Genomic DNA, 18,277 nt, shown 5'->3' with positions numbered 1-18,277 from the left:
GAATGAGTTTGGTTGATATTTCAAATATTAACTGGCACTGATGTGCAAACTCCTCTAATAACTATAATCACATTATATTTAAGAGAACACAAGCATCTGAATTAAATATATGTGAAGTACTTCTGAATGAATGAATAAGTCCATTTAATATGTGAAGTTCCAAATTCTTCCTAAAAAAGAGCCAATATCATGTTTAGTGTCTGAGTGGAGCACCCTGTAGTTGGGAGAGTCAATCAAATTCCAACTACACTGTGATTCTGACTGGGCTTAAAGCTAACCATTCTGTGTGTCAAATTAGAGCCAATTTCATGCATTTTTAATTTGACTTATTTGACTTTCTTGGGGTTATATTACATGAACATGGGAAAAAAAATCACGACTCTAAGAAAAGTATCTAAGGATAATAGATTGTCAACCCTATTCAGAATCTACAACATTAAGTGCATATAGTTTAGATCAAGATATTTTTTTTAACATTGAAAGCTGAGCCAGTTTTGCCAAAGCATATAAACTTCTTACATGGAATAACATGATGATTTTTGAAACAATAAATTCATTTATGATATTCAAAGTCAATACTTTAGTGACATAATAAACTGAATGATGCTTCCAGAGAACTACAGTACTAGGAAAATTTAGGTCAGAAAATGTCTTTGAATACAAGTTGCTCTTCGTCCTTCTTGGCTTTCATTTCTGTCTCTGTCCTTGTCTCTATTTCTACCAGATCTTCCTATATATGCATGTCTACAGCTACATGTATATCAGCATATTTCATCCCTCTCTCCCAGCCAGGGCCTTGGAAAGTACAGTTAATCTCCTCATAGATTTTTATCTTTTTGCAAATAACTCATTTATTTTGATTATTTTTTTCAAACAGGAATTATTCCTAACTTCTAACTTAAAAATGTGGTTTTAACATATTAATTCCCATTTTTCCCCAGGAGATTGCATGCCACTATAAATTATTTACACACATTCTATCAGGACTCATAATAAGAAATGAAATTGCTCTGGAATAGTTTTGTCTGTGGCAGAACCACCTTACCTTTAGTTGCTTGAACAAATGCAGCCCAATTATCAGCTCTCAACTGAAAATGAGTACCCCCAAGCTCCAGCTGCTATGGAGCCTGGTCTTTAGTTGTTTTATTTTTCTCATCAATGAGGTAAGTGTAGCATAAATCTATGAGACACAAAACTCAGACTTTCTACAGCTATATTTAGGCAGAATATTATAGAAGCAAACACATTGCTCTCTGCAAAGTTAAGGGAATGGAGTTCATAAAAATCTAATATTCTGGTCGAGAGACAGTCAATATGTCACACCAATATAAAATTATAAATTTCTAAATGTTCAGAATGTGATGAAAAACACTAGATAGATAACAACAATAATCTGATTTTTCTTTGATTAATAAATGAAATTCTCTGGGTTGTAAAGTTATTATTAATAACTGAAATTATTATAAAAATAAATACAGATGTGTTAACAGACATTTTAACATTTGTAATTAATATCCTGCTATAAAATGTTCAATATATTTTATTAATGTTTTAATAAAATATGCTTTAAAAAACAAGGTTAACTAACTTTGGATTTGAGGACAGATAGAGGCTGAAAGTGAAGGAATGGAAAATGATACTTCATGTATCTGGTATTATTTAAAGTCTTTCAGAATACAAATTTGACTGGGAAAAAAGAAGTTGGAAAAATATAAATTTTCCAAATTTCTATACCCTTCCTTTGCTTGGGTTTTCTATACATGAATTTATGACTTATATCCTGTCAAAGGTTGAGGTCCTAAAATTATAGATATGTGAAACTGAATGACGACTGTGCCCAGAATATTGAGAGAATAAAAAGTATTGAGCTTGGAAATTCTGTTATGTTTATTAATGATTCCCCCCCCCATTTAGGGGGTCACCATGGACTGCGTTGAGAAGAGAAAAGCAGGAAGTCTGTCTCATTCTGACTTTGCTGTTTGAATTTTCTTAATTGTTTTGTATGCAGTTTATTTACAGATAACTGCTTAATCACAGTATTGTTCTGGGTTGACTTAATCTGGAAAAATAAAAGCAAGTATTTACACAATGGTATAGAGATTCACTGATATCAGTTTAATGTTTTCACAGAGCACAAGTCAAATATTAATTTTAGCTGCCTTATTTAATATTTGTCTCCTTTAGTTCTGTATACAATCACTGAAGATCCCCTCTGATTAATTTTCTTTCAGCAAGTTATTGATTAGATTTTTAACCTTTTGAAACTGAGTTCCTGTTTTAGCATAATGTATCTCAGCTGAGCTATATATTAATGTCACTACTGATCATCTGTAAAGTCCTCCATGAGGAATTTACATTTATGCTAGATGTGTTAGTAGAGTAATTTATCGGAAAGAAAATCCATAATATAATTATGAAACAACATGGATGACCTATTTTTCTCATTTTACATTTTTCTCTATTGATTCTAGTTAAACATATCTTTGTTTTGTTGGTTAAACTTCAAGGTGGCTCTGTAATTGCTTCAACTAAAAGTATAAAGACTCACCAGCATGGAAATAATGGGAGAAAAGCACTTCTGAATATAGTTTATCTTAGAGGTTGATTTGAGTTTGGGGGGGCAGATGGGGATATTCATATTTGTCATGTGGTATCATGCTAAGGAAAACTTTCTTAAAGCACACGTTAAGCCATACAAACAGAAAATAATTCCTAATTAAAGAGAGTGACGTTAATATAATTAACATTTAAAGAAATGGGACATGTGTATCTATTATTCTAATTAAAATGTACAATGCTACAATATTTCTAGGAAGTACGAAAGTCTTTTTCAATCATCAGACTCAGTCATTATTATCTAAATATTTTTATATGAGTAGCACCTAAGATTGGGCTAGAATCAATTTAATATAAAACTTTTTAAAGTCTGGCCTGTGAATAAACTAGAAGCCTCTCGTGTTGTTTCAAGTCAAATTAAGTATTTACTCAGTCCATATAATTTGGAACAATGAAGTGCTGGGTGATAGGAAAGGTTTTCCTGAATTGACCTTTTTCTCCTGTTAGTCGTCGGCAGCCGTCCGTCTCGAGAGACGATGGTGTAGCTTCTTAAGAGTCTACCTGCACCGCCGAGAATGGCTGTGCAGTCCGACTCGGGAGTGACACGGTATCTGTCTCCTCCCGTGTTAAATCGACATCTTGCGATGACGCTGGAGTGTCCTCTCCAGTGAAGCTGAAGCTACAGAGCCTGGGCAGGGTGATATGGAGGGTCTGCTGTTGCCCATGCAGCTGACCCTCTCCTGTTAGTGAAAGTATGTATATGGATCTTAATGTCATTTTATTTTGGCTATCTAAAATAGCAACTGAAAAAAAAAAAAGGAAAGAAAGAAAACAGAATTGAAGCATGAGTTGTAGTAGCTAAGCGAGACATCTAAATGAGAGCTATTCAGAGAACCTTGGTGTACATATCAAGCTAGTAACTGAACTAGGGAGAGAGCTCCGGGTGTGCTACTTCTTTTGACCCTTCAAATTGTGAACTAAAATAATTTCAGCAGCAAATGGAAACTGGATGAAATGTGTATAGGAAATGAGGGTCTCTGACTTAAGGAGATACTGTCCAGAAACTCTGTTAAAGGGAAAACAGAGCAAAACTTACCTTTTGAGAGGCTGCACAGCCATTAGTATGGGAAGATCAAAAGCCTTAACATAAAAGTACTAATATCTTCTGAAAGTCAAAAGTGTGAGACAACCTAATGTATAGGGAATAAAGAAACAAAAAAGTGAACAGGAGAAAAGCAACTTGCAGAGTTTAAAGCCAAGTGTTTTCCCAACAATGTGACTGGGACAATAGCAGACTGAAGAAAGCAGGGAGACAGAGGGGGCCCAGATACCAGATCAGTCTCTCAGCAGGCTGTGGGCAGAGGGAGTGGGTCTTGGACTTCAGGGGCTAGTAGAGAAGCCTCAAACAGTCATGAGTGAGCTATCTGAATATTTAGTGCAAAATATCCAGAAATATAGAAATAAATCCAGTGAGCAGAATATATACATAATTAATTAATTAATTAATTTAATTCAAGAAGCTGAGGTAATAAGGAAGAGGACAAGGCCTAAGAAAAGATTGGGAAATGGCTGCTGGTGGGGGCTGATGGTCACACTAGATTTAGAACTGGGAATAAACATATTCTTGGGTAAAGTACAACAAAGCATTTCTCTTCGTGTGTCACATAGCCAGGTTTATAGATATGATCTGGAGAGGAAACCAGGTACTCTGGATTGGGGAAGATAACAAGAACTTTATAAGACATTTGAGGCCTTAAAAATTTCCTACTTCATTATTTTTGTTATTCTTCACTTCTTCAGATTGAGGATATTTAAAATACTAAAACAAAGAAGAACCTGGAGATAATTTGGTGGCTGGGAAGGATATTTTTAGGCTCTTCTCCACAGTTCATCCTGGAGGAGAGTGACATCCCCAAATAAGGAAGAAAGCCTAGAGTTGTAAAAAGGAAGGAAAGGAGTCTGAATGCTTCAGAGACAGTAATGTGAAAAGGAGGACTCCCCGGGGCATAGGCTTAGAAATCTCTGCCACCTACACTACGGGAGACTGACATTAGTAAAAGACATGCCCTGAAGTGGTCATCTGTCATGTTTATGCCTGATCTCCAAACACCCTACTGTTTTGAGGGGACTTCTAGGACAGCTGGAAAGCAAGTCCTTGACAAATATTCATTCCCACAGCTTTTTGCAGCCAGAGCACAGACATAAGCTAAAATGCTTGGATACGAATGTCCAGGGCTTTGAATCTGGGGCAAGTGAAACAAAGAAGCATGACAGAGCCTAAAATTCATTCTGGAGAGAAGAGCAGAAGCATGACCTAGTGCTGTGATGATGGTCTGTCCAGGTCCAGTCCTAGATGTCACAGAGGCAACAGCAGCAATAGCATGCTGGCCTATCTACTACTCCTTTTGGGTAATTTTGGCTGCAGTTCTTGTTCCCTAGACAGTTTAAACTCTTTCCAGTTTTCCAAGTCTGAACTTTTAGCTTTTGCATTGAGAATGTGAAATACTGGCATCTTTCCAATAATTTCTTTTCACTTTATATTAATCAGGGTTCTTATATTTGCAACTAAAAATCCTGCTTGACAAAAATACTTAACTAAAATAATTGTTTTAATAGTGGAGGAAAAACCCACCATGGGAATACAGATGTGGAAGTGATGAGTTATATAAAAAGAATCAGAGATATCTTAATGAAGAAATGGTGTGGGTTGTAAGCTTCAAATCTTACCTCTACCATACACTTGATGTTTAAAAGTTAACTCATCACTTTAGATGCTTCCTTTATAATGTTCAGATGATCATACCCACCTTGTTTAATCAATAAGATGATTACATAACTTTTACATATAAGGTGTTTAGGAAGGGGCCTAGAACATAATTAATACTACATATTTGTGATTAATTTTTATTCATTTGAAATTCTTTTCATACATTTTTATTGAATTATAATTATGCACATGTTATGTGCCAGGCACTGATTTTGGCATTGCAGTTAAAGGAGTGAAGACCCTCATGGAACTTACATCCTAATAAGAGCAGAGGGTTTCTATTCTTACAGATGGTGAGGGGGAAATGGATGATGAAAATCATTCCAGAATGAATAAGCACATATGAAAGCCTAAAAGAACACCTCATGTTTGTGGAATAGCCATTGCCATGTGTGGCTTCTCCCACATAGAGGCATCTGGGAGAAGTAGGAAAATGTGCTGAGGCAAAGCAACCTGGCTGAATATCACTGACATGCATGTTTGCAAACTGTCCCCTCCCACTTCTCACTGAGAGGCCTCTGGCATTACGTAATTCTTTCCCTTCCTTCAGAAAGTGTCAAGTGAGTCCTCCCCAGGCTGGTTAATGGTGAGGTGATTTTACAACAAAAAGTAGAAAGCATGGTGGGAAGAGATTAGGAGTAAAAGGCTGAAGGATGAGTTTTCCTGGACTTGAGGAGAACAGAACTTATAGGAAGAAGTAGTTTGGTACAGGCATGCAGCCACACAGTAGTGAAAATATTATATAATAAAGGCCTATTGTATTGGCACAGAAACAGAGCAGTATATACATTGTCCCAACCATATGACATAATTTGTATGAATATGTTTTCAGTTAGTAAACTCAGAAAGACGTTTTGAGGGTATTCCCCTGGTGATGCTTCTGCTGCATGACCCACTCTGGGAAGCTTTTTTGGGGAAGGGAGTTGAAAGAAGCACTTCTTATGGGGAAACCAGGACATGCCATGACCTTGATTTTCTTCTTTAACCACCATTATATCTTTTTCTTTTAAATAAACCATATTCTATGAAGATTATAGAGCTGTTTTTGTCCCACCATATTTGAATTATTTTGAAATTACATTTGACTAAATGTACTACTTTTGTAGACAACCAAGATGCCCAGGTTAAATACAAGGGCTGCCTGACTCCTGAACTGATTGGGAAGTGAAGGCAGGGTCAGGCTAAGGAAACTGAACTTCATTCTGTGTACAAGGGGCCACTTGATGAGCTGATAAAAACATGAGATTTGGGGTTATGTAAGTCTTTGCTCAAATACATTTGTGCACTTTCTTGCTACAGGGTTGAGTAAGCTGTCTATGGTCTCTATAAAAGAGGATAATAAGCACTATCTCAGTTAGGATTAAGATCAAATGGGAAAAATATACAGCATACATTGTGATACCTGGCATCTAGGTATCATGTGTACTGGGACTGAAATGTGGGCCTAGAGGTACAAAAGAAGAGGTCAGTGCTACTGATACATATTTGAAGAAATGGTGATTAAAGATATGAACTATAGCAGGGATCAGCCACTTGTAGCAGTCTGTCACCTGTTTTTGTAAATAACATTTTATTGGAACACAGTATACTCATTCCTTTAAGTATTATTGATAATGGCTATTGTCATGCTACAATGACAGATTTGAGTAGTTGTGATAGAATCATATAGATCAGGAAATGTATATTTGTTTTTGGCCCTTTACAGAAAAAGGTCTCTGACCTCTGAGGTAGAGGAATAAATAGATTAGATTAGAAAGATAATATGAAAGTAAACTGAATGGAGAGCAATGGGTGAAAGATGGGACAACTGTAATAGAACAACAATAAAAAAGTGGAAAAAAGAAAAGGAAAGGAAACCGAAGAGGCCTGAGCCTCTCTATAAGAAATGTCTACATGTAAGTATTTTTTTTTTCTATTTGGGGATATCATCAGTACTTCCACCTTTAGACAGGAGATATCAGGCTCATCAAAGAAATAGAAGATTCTCAACTGTTTTCAGCATTCAGCCTTTATAAGGATGCTGAGTATTTCCTAGTCACAGAAGGAAACTCACAAATGTAAAATTCCTGCGATTTCCTTCCACTAAGGCTACAGTTAAATAAGAAAAAGTGCACGGGTGAAAACCTTTGGGTATAGGTTACGAAACTGTCAGAATACATACTGTTCTTATAGGATATATATAAAAGATAAGGATATAGTTTGATACGGTGCTGTACATCTTAAAGCTTCATTGATAAAGTGAAATGATAAACAGATTAGTTTAACTAATAATGTTTTCTGTTTGCCTCTCTAATATTCAGCTTAATTATATTATCTCAACCCTAGAAGACAGAAGCTTAAATTATAAAATAACATTCACAAAATTTCAAGCCATTGAACTAACTATTCTACATGTGGATAAGTCCCTCAATGACTTTACATCTAATACTGTCTCCTCAACTTTCCATTAAATTTAAGGAATACAATTTTCGAGACGTCTTGCCTAACCCATGATGTGTTCTCCAGAGGACACCCTTGGTAATGGCATTTTGGCTTCATGGCCTCATATATTTAATGTTTGTGCTCAAACTTCAGATCTGACTGAGAATAGTGCCTCTAAAGAATACATATTTGTTTAGACATGTGCTCCAACATGAGTATTATTCTGATTCAAAAAAATTTACCAAAACATATGGGGTCATATATATTGTTGAGAGAAGATGATTTGACTCTGGGTGGTGAACACACATTGCAATATACAGATCATGTACCATAGAAATGTACTTGAAAGGTACATAATCATATTAACCAATGCTACCTCAATAGATTTTTTAAAATCTTTAGAAGAATAAAATAAAAATTACCTTATAGTCTAAATGTCAGATAAGAAAAGGTGAAGGGATTAAAAACTAGAAACTGTTGGTTACAAAATAGTCATAGACATGTATAAGTACAGCACAGAGAATATAGTCAATATTATAATAACTACGTACAATGCCAGGTGGATACTTGAAATATCAGGAGTATGATTGTCTAACCACTATGCTGTACACCTGAATCTAATGCAAAATAATATTGACAAACAATACAATTAAAAAATAGGCAAAGGACCTGATCATACACTTCTCCAAGGAGGACAGAGGGCCCATAAGGCCTATGAAAGGATGCTCAACATCATAGCATTAGAGTGATGCAAATTAAAATCACAATGAAATACCACCTCACATAAGCCAGAATGGCCATCATTAACAAATCAACAAACAAGTGCTGGCCAGGACATGTAGAAAAGAGAACCCTAGTGTATTGTTTGTAGGAATGCAAACTGGTGCAGCCACTCTGGAAAACAGTATAGAATTTCCTCAAAAAACTAAAAATGGAACTGCCTTTTGATCCAGCGATCCCACTGCTGGGATTATACCAGAAGAATCTTGAAACACCAATTCAAAAAAAATACACACCCCAATGTTCGTAGCAGTGCTGTTTATAATAGCCAAGTGCCCATCAATGGATGAGTTGATCAAAAAACTGTGGTACATTTCCACAATGGAATATTATGAAGCAGAAGGAAAGAAGGAACTACTACCCTTCCTGACAGCACAGATGGAATTCGAGAGAATTATGCTTAGTGAAATAAACCAGGCAGTGAAAGACAAATACCATATGATCTGAACTATAAGTGGAACCTAATGAACAAAACAAACAAATGAGCAACATAGAACATGGAGTAAGGAACAAACTGACCGTGACCAGAGGGGAGCGGGAGGGGGATTATAGGAGAAGAAGGGGAAGGGTGTAGTCAAGGAACTAGTATAAATGACTCCAGGGGGTGGGGGTGGGGGGGATTGGAACAGCTGTCATTGAACAACAATAAATTAAAATAAAATAATATTGAATGTAAACTGTAATTGAAAAATAAAATAAGTCAATTTAAAGAAACAAATTATCTGACTTGGTGATTTCTCATGCAATTAATTTCATCCCTATTTCATGTTTAGCTTTTATTTGAAAGTGTTTTTACTTAAAAGATTTTTATTTGAATGTCTATGATACTTGAAATTAATTGAGACAAGTAAGATATACTTTATGTTACTAATATGGAAAAAGCTGGCATAACTTGAGAAAGTAAATTTGGTTTTTATTTTCCTCAGATCATTTGATCATAAACTATTTAATCCTTTTCCCTAAATATTCAAGCATTTTGCTTTCATCTATGTATCTCAATGTGTTCAACATAAATGGGATTATTTTTGACTACTATTATTTTTTTTTGCGTAAGACAGCAGATAAAAGTGAAAAAAGGTGTGTTTCTAAGAGACCTATGGAAATATGTTAATAAAGGTTTTTTCATGCAACTCTTTCTTGATTTTTCTGAAGTCTATAGGAGATGAGTTTTAAGATGAAAGTCTAGTTGAAGTTAAAAAACATATGACAATTGAGAACTTAATGAACCTTACTTAAGAGAATCCATTCAACATGCTCTTCATACACTCTGATCATCACATTCAGAATCCGTAGGCATATAATATGAACTAACCATCATCATCTGATTAAACAAAAATTACCTATTAACATGTCAAGTCAAATAAATGAAAGCCATTTTCTCCAAATGATTATTTTAGCAATGAGTTTTGTGGATTTTAAAACCAAATGGATTATGATACACTTACAGGAAAAAAATGTTACTGATTTGGATACAAAGCAGAAAAACTGTCCTTGTTATTTCACATCTTAAACAGTGGGAAAAATCAGAATACATTAAAACAATTTTTTAATATTTAAAAATAAACAGATACTTTCCAAAATTTATAAATCATCTAGTGTCAGTTTCATAGGACATTGTTCAGCAGTCCCACCTCTGTTCTTTTATTTATCAGGAATGGCCACACCATTTAACATGAAATACCATATTTAGTAAGCCAAACACACCATTTTCTATAGCAGCAATATGACAGAAATATATTTCATATCTGATATAAGTATTTTAGTTTATCCTATTTTATTTTCCTATGTATGCCAGCTGCTGTAGCTAAGGTTTCTCTTAGGAGAGCATGAAATACAAAATTTAATTTAAAGTGTAAGCTGTGAACAGTTGCGATTTAATTCAGGAATTTATAGACTCACCCCTGGCAATAAGCTCTAAGGAGTGCATCTAATATAATGCATTATGGCTGTATCATTCAATATGCTGTAGTTAAGGGCTTGTCAGCATGTCTATTTTAAACGCCTCTTTTCTAGAGTTTATGATTTGACCATTAAGAATTGCCGGGGCTTGAAAATAACAGTTTGTGAAGATTGAGTTCGGCAACAAATTGTATCATTTTCATTTTTGAGCAGTAGCATGAACTGCAAAGTTGTGTGAAAAAATGAAATAAGGTTAAGTTAGGACTTAATCTTGTTAAAAGAAGGGGAGAGAGAAATCTTCAGTTTAAGGTTTTATATGGATTATGCACTAGATGTTTCAAATGCGTGTTCCTAAATGGGAGGACATACCCAAGATTTGAGTTTGGGATTAAGAGGAAAAGCCAATTGAAGATGAAGAAAATCCTCCTTTCCTAAAGCTTTGTTGTTATACATGATACACATTTAATAAGATATCCCTTATTTAATAGGAGAAAGATATAGTGTGAAACACAGCATTAAACTTTTGGGAAACAGGTAACATAAAAATGAATATATAATATCTGGCATATCTAGGAATAAGGAGCTGTGTGTTTTTCAATGATAGTTAATAAACTACCACAGAGGTTTGCACGCCCTCTCAGAGTATTGACCCTGAGCTTCAATTCCACTTTAGGCCAGGAAAACACACAGATATAACAAAATCCTTTGTGACTCTTTACGTTTCTGTCTAGATTGACAAGAGAGGAAAGTTGCATAGTGAGAGCAGAAGTGAAAGCCAATGATTAGATACTGTGGTTTAGAAAAGACAGAAAAACAGCTCCCTTACAATATCATCCCCTAGTCCATGGTTCCCATAGTAAACTGTCCCTACCTAATCCTAGTAGATACAAGTGGTGTTGAATTCACTCTCCCCCTTTCATGAAAGTGCCAAGACACCAACACTTTACATTTTCAGTGTATATTCATGAGTTGTGATTCCCGCCATGGCCTCAGTTAATTGGTTCAGACTAAGCTTCAGGCTTTAGCTGGGTCAACTAAAAGCCCCTTTGGAAGAATTTGGCATTAGGAATAAAGGAGAGAGAGGCAGAGCATACCATTCTGCAGAGAGAAGAACAGGAAGAGAGCAGACATACAGAGTAATGCAAAGATAATGGAGCAGAAATTTAATAGGTTCCTGGTTCTGGTTTGTTCCTGAGGCCCAGCGGCATATCTCTTCCTGGACTCTCTTGATAGGCCAGTATCCATTAAGTAAATCCTCTTCTTTTGTTAAAGTTCCTTAAGCGCCCATTACTTAAACTGAGATCCCAGCATTTGAATGCCCCGGTTAATAAAGCAATACCAATACAGTGGCATTTATTCCATTTCATAAATTTTAAGACTTGATCCATTTTTCTCATTACTGATATACTCAGCTTTTCTTCACTGGGGATCAAATTGATGAACTATTCCTAAACTTGAAGTTTCACCCAAATATAATCCAAATTTACTAAAGCCTATATTTAAACTATTTTTCTTATTTTCGTAATCTAATTGTCTATTATTTTATTATATTTTCCTCTCTCATATTTTTTCCTCTGAGATTTGAACTCTGAAGACTTATTATTTGCCTGAAATATAAAATCTTCAGTTTTATCCTAGTCTTTGTATGTAGATTCTTTTGATGATAAAAGACAAAAGTAATACAGAAATAATAAAGACCTCAACTGGTATTAAATAATAAGGGATATTTTTTAAACCAGAGGGGAAAAAAGGTAGGCTTTATTTCTGGGGAAACCATATCTAGTTACATTTTTAGGCTCTCTCTTTGGTAGCCCCCAAAAGCTTTAATTTCTTCAAATGAGGTAGCAAAATGACTGCAGATATTTTAGCTTTCCTATAACACATCATACTGCTCAAAGGGAAATAGAGAATGTTTTCCAGTAGCTCTTGAACTAACTTGTCCCAGAGATGAAGGCCTTGGGAGGTTTTTAACAGTAGAGATGCTGAGCAGAGATTAGTAGGAGGTTCTTAGGTATGGAGAGTCAAAGTATTCTGGATAAAGGGACAACTTTTGTGCAGATCCTGGTATAAAAAAATGAGTCAATGATCTTCCCAGAAATAGACCTGATCTTCATGAGCTGGGGTTTGAGAATTCATAAGTATCCTACATGGTTCTCAGTGGGTCTGTGGACTACTCCTAAATTGTATCCAAAAATGTGTTTGTGTGCAGGAACCTTTATCTAAACATAAGTTTTAGCAGAATAATCATATTTTCAAAGGGGTCTATGACACAAAAAATGTTTAAAAAGATAGAAAGAAAACCTCAAAAAAAAAAAAAAAAAAAGAGAGAGAAACTCTTACTGACAGGTATTCTAGAGAAAAATTAGAGAAGATGATTAGAGTTTCTAAAGATTGCTAAGGACCAGGGAGTACATATGCTGCTCTCGGGGTCAAGAGTATGTATTCAGGCTTTGGGCTCATTAAAGGCCCTCCTGTAATAACTAGTGTGGACTGAGAAAATGGTCTCAACTTTAGCTCTTTAAATGTTTTTTTTGTTATTATTTAGTTTTTGTTTCATAATCACAAATTTATCTCTGCAATCCAGCTAGACTTTCAGGGGGAATAAAGAAACTATAGAATTCCCAAAACCACTGTTGAGAGCACAAAGGTTATGGAGTATTCTGAGCAGATGGGAATGCCTGAGCTAAGAAGAAATGGTGTGGTGGTTAAGATAAACATGAGTCAAATTTATTAAACTTGTCCACAGTCAGCAACGGTAATCTTCCTGCTGGTCTTACAATTCTTGGACCTAAGCCTCCAAGGCTTCCACAATATTCATGCCCTCATTCATCCAGCTGAAGACCATATGCTTGCCATCCAGCCACTCAGCCTTGGTAGAGCAGATGAAATACAGGGAATTGTTTGTGTTGGGTCCAGTATTTTCCCTGGGCAAGGTGCCAGGATCTGTATGCTTCAGGATGAAATTATCAACATCAAGTTTCTCCTATAGATGGACTTGCCGTCTGTGTCATTATGGCCTGTGAAGTCACCACCTGGCATAGGAGTCCTAGAATAATTCTGTGATGAAGGAGTCTTTATAACTAAATGCTTTCTCCCCAGTGCTCAGTATATGAAAGTTTTCTGCTGTCTTTGAAACTTTGTAAACAGCTCAAAGTAGATGCAGCCCAAGGGCTCACCAACTAAGCAATGCTGAACATGGTGGGGTTGACCATGGCTGGGTGGGCATGGCTCCAAGGCAACGGCTCCTGCAAGCTATCAGTTCATTCTTTATACCATTTACAAACTTCAGTTCTTCTCAGATAACACAGCTTTCTCTAAACTGCCTCCAAGCTCTTCATCTATTGTCTAAGACTGTGTTGTCTCTGGAACTAGTTTCTCTGGTGTTTTATTTCAGGAGATAGAAAAAATTAGGAACATCGCTTCTTGGTTGACTTTACTGCTATTGTAGTTCATTGCATTGGGCCATGAAATGTAGATAGCCTGAGCCTGCTCCACTGGCGAGTAGCTTGTTTCCACTCCATGCAGTCTCCTCCCTGGAGAAATGGGCAGTCTCTCCCCACTGAACTCCAAGTAAGTGACATCGCAACATCTTAAAAAATATGAGTTCTGTCCAGAAATAAGTCCAGCCATTGCTAATATAATGAGAATGGCTTATGTGACATGGATGTAACCTAGAAGCCAAGGAAAGTAGACTGGAATGCATATGTGTGAACAATGACGACTTCACTGTAATAGTCAGTGGGGTTGAGAGACACTACTGAGTGAGCATGTGTGGTGTGTGGCCATCACATTCAAAATGCCTGAGAAAGTAGAGCAATAAATCTGCATCAGATTTTGTGTTAAGCTTAAACATTCCTCCCAGAAACTATTTGGATGATTCAGAAGGCTGCAGCTATGGGCAGCTGGTGATTAGAAGCTTCATCATGACAACACGCCTGCTCAAGCATCACATCTCATGCAGAACTTTTTGGAGAAACATCAAAACACTCACATGACTCAGCCCCACTACAGCCCAGATCTGGCGCCCTGCTACTTCTGGCTTTTTCCAAAATTAAAATCACCTTTAAAAGGAAAGAAATTTCAGACTGTTGATGAGATTTAGAAAAATACAACAAAGCAGCCAATGGTGATTAGGAGAACTGTGTGAGATCCCAAGGTACTTACTTTGAAGGGGACTGAGGCAACATTGTCCTATGTACAATGTTTCTTGTATCTTGTATCTTCTTCAATAAATGTCTTTATTTTTCATAGTACAGTGCTGGATACTTTCTGTACAGATCTCATAGAAATGTCTCCTTGTTTGCCATGTAGTATAGTCTTGGCACTTGATTTCTTCTATACTCCATGGAGAGGGTCCTACCTTTCATAATTTCTGGGATCTGGAAGATGGGAATTGAAGAATGTGGCCCTGACTCTCTTTCCATCTGGCAGGTTACCAGAAGGCCAACTGATTCCAGTTTTCTTTTCTTTTGCGCTAGATGCAGAACAGAGAATTTACTAACTCTGCTGCCTAAGCAAACATCCTAATAAGGAGTGAAACTCTTGTCCTTCCTCTTGAAGTAAGTCCCAATATTCATACGTGTATTTTTTTTTTTAAGTTAATTTCCAACTTCTTTTTAAATAGGAGATGGGGAATATTTTCTCTCCTGCTCCTTGGACAATTAAAAATAGCATCTTTTGTCCACATACATTATACTTTTCACAAGGCTGGGGTGGTGATCTGGTGGGTCTCAATTCTGGCATCTCTCTATAGACCTGGTGGAAATTGCTGGTTTTGATTGCTGGTGACTTTCAGAAGATCACATTCTTTGCTGCTTTTAACAAACTCTTAAACATAACTTGCCCTGTCCAGGATTTACAGCTGGACCCACTCTTTATCCCACTTTCAGGTTCAGCCTTGCTCAAATTTACTAGGCAATTCAGAAGAAAAAACAAAATAGTACATTTTGGTACAGTGAAGTGGGACTCTTAATAATTAAGCTTTTTTTTTTTCTCGAAGGCAGATATAAAGCCTTAGTATAGATCCAGGTGCCATTATTTTGGAGGTGCAGAGTTTTCCAGTTGTTACAATAGGGCTCTGAAGCAATAGAGAAATGAAGATGATGTCGTAGATGCATTGCTTGGGACACATGGGCCACAAAGGGTCCTCGTAAGCTGGGAGTGGGGGTAGGAAACAATTCTCTGTGTCAAAGGGATGGAAAACAAAGTGGAAAATATTGAGTTCTTGTTGAGCTGAACCAGAATATGGGATGAGCTATAGACCCTATTTAGACCCTCGCTTATTTTTCTACAATATTTCCCTTAGCAGATTGGCAACTATCAGGTGTCTTATATTCCATCTAACAGTACCATCAGATTTGTAGATGTGCGTTACTGGGTTTTTGTTTGTCCTCTTATAAAGACTAAAATCATGGAATACCTTTTTTAGTCCATACCTGAGTGGTAAAGATTTGTCAAGGAACCACAGACCACAATCAGACTGTTTCTTCTTTTCCCTCCTAAAGTGGCTGTTTCCAGTTAATCTGTAAATTACTTAATTTTAGACTCTAGTGAAAAATTACCATTAATTATTTGCCTTCTATAACCTGTCCTCTATTCCCCATTTCTCTTGTGGGAGAAATCGCCTCTGTTTTGGTGGAAAGCAGAACTTGCTACCCACACTCAAGGATGAAAATGCCAACTGCTCACTTTTCCTAGTGACCCTTTGAATTCAGAGCACAATTACCCAATCTGGGTTTGGCAGCTCAGGTGCACCAGTCCCTCGATGGAAAGAAGTGAGGTGCTGGTGGGAGATGCCTAAGTTGTTAGCAGCAGTAATATCCAGGAACAGCATTTCAGATTTTTCAGTGGGGCTTGCATTGCCCAGAGGCAATGACAATGGGGGTCCCAGCATGCTCAGCATGTTCTCATTAGGCTCCCTCCCTTTTTTTCTACAACCTTTTTCAATGTACTTGGCTACTGGTCAGTCTCTCTGGCCCCAATCAATTTCTGAGCCTGGTTTTCCAGCTCCAGGTGATTCTGTGAGCTATCCAAAAGCCCTATCCTCCTTAAATCAGTTAAAAGCAGTTTCTGACTCTTATAACTAAAAAGATAAACTGAACTTTTTCTCAACTTGACTTAAGGGGAACACCATTTTCTGGCTGGCTGGGTGAATTTCTACTCTCAGGTCACACAGATGACTTCTCTCTCCAATGATTTTCATATTCAGGGCTATAATCCTGCTAATGTGTCTTGTTGGAGAGAAATTGAACTCAAGAGAGGACATAAATAGAAGATAGAAATAAAATTAACATAGTACAATTAAATTTATTAGGGAATACTTTTTGGTTAAGAAAATATTTTAAACATTTTATTGTACTTATGGAGATGATGAGTATATTATATTATTTATGAAGGTTATTTTACAGGTATACACATATGTCAAAACTCATACAATAATACATTTAAATATATAGTTTGTTGTATGCCAATTATACCTCAATAAAGTTGTTCACATTTTGTAGCATACACATGCTTCTTTATTAGTAAATTTTGTAATATTTATAAATGTTTATATTATATAAATTGTGCAAAGAAAAATTACAAAAGTGTTTTAAAAGCATACCAGATAATGGAAATGTATTAAGTGATGATTTAAACATCTTTAATTGCCGAACATATCACTTGGAGAATTCATAAGTCTTCTCAGTGAAGCTTTTTTTTTTAATGACAAAATAAAAAGCAGACCCTGCCAGAAAGATCTTTTTGGGACTCACAGTTGAGCTGTGGTGTTTACTTGTTTAATGTTAACAGTTTCACAAAGAAAGCTACTGTGTTATGATGGATCAAGGCAAACACATGATCAATATGCAATTATATTTGAACACAAACAAAAACCTGAACACAATTCGAGCCACAAAATTGACCAAAGATATCCATGTCTTGGCTAATATGACTAACTTCTGCCTCTTTACGAATCACCACAAAAACCTCACTCGATACTTCTCTACTTATAAAAGAGAATTATCACCCCGGCTTCCTGAAAATATCTATTCCAGAGAAAAATCCCACTAGTTACTGGAATCCTTCCAAAATCACTTTATACAAGGTCCAGTCCCATAAGTCCTCCTGACACACCCTTACTGAAATGCCCTGCAGCTATGATAGTGTGCTTTCTCTGTCATTGCAATGAGTCAGTCAGTACAAATGTGTTCAATCACAGGTGTGTTGCCAGCACTCTTTGCTAAAGGGCATTAGTAATTTAAATGTAAATATTGCTTAGTTTTAAAGTACACACTGAACAAAAACCATATCTGCATTTATCATTAATGCTTACTTTTCAGGGACATTTTTTTCTATCACGCAATGACTGATATGCTCCATAAAATTTTCTCAAAATTAGAAAACTTAACATTACAGAAATGGGTAATTATTTGTGTTGTTGGTCCATCAGAAATCAGGATTAAAAAGAACACATTTAGCAAAGGGCTTTTTTGTAACAGATACATTTTCCCTGCTGCTGTATTGCTTCAGTGTTACTTTCTGAACCATAAAAGCAAATTATGCTTGTCAGGATGCAGCTGCGCCTCTGTTGCCTGAATGTCATACTGCTATTTAGATTTACCTTGAAATGTAATTTTCAACTTGCAAAGGGAACCCAGATCATTTTTCTTTTACATCCAAAAACATTACAATTGAATCTTTTGGTCTGAAGAAAATCTTATTTACACAAGAGATAAGCTCATATTTCTACCATAAGGAATCTAAGAACAGAATTTGGCCGGCCTAACAAACCTGAATCTGAAAAGATCATATTGATAATCCTATAATTCTTAGATATTTCTGGCATGGAATGTAAATATATGGCAATTATTT

The sequence above is a fragment of the Furipterus horrens genome, unplaced genomic scaffold (genome assembly GCF_987537825.1).
Source record: "Furipterus horrens unplaced genomic scaffold, mFurHor1.1.pri manual_scaffold_6, whole genome shotgun sequence".
NCBI lineage: Eukaryota > Metazoa > Chordata > Mammalia > Chiroptera > Furipteridae > Furipterus > Furipterus horrens.
Note: the sequence above shows the minus strand (reverse complement) of the source record.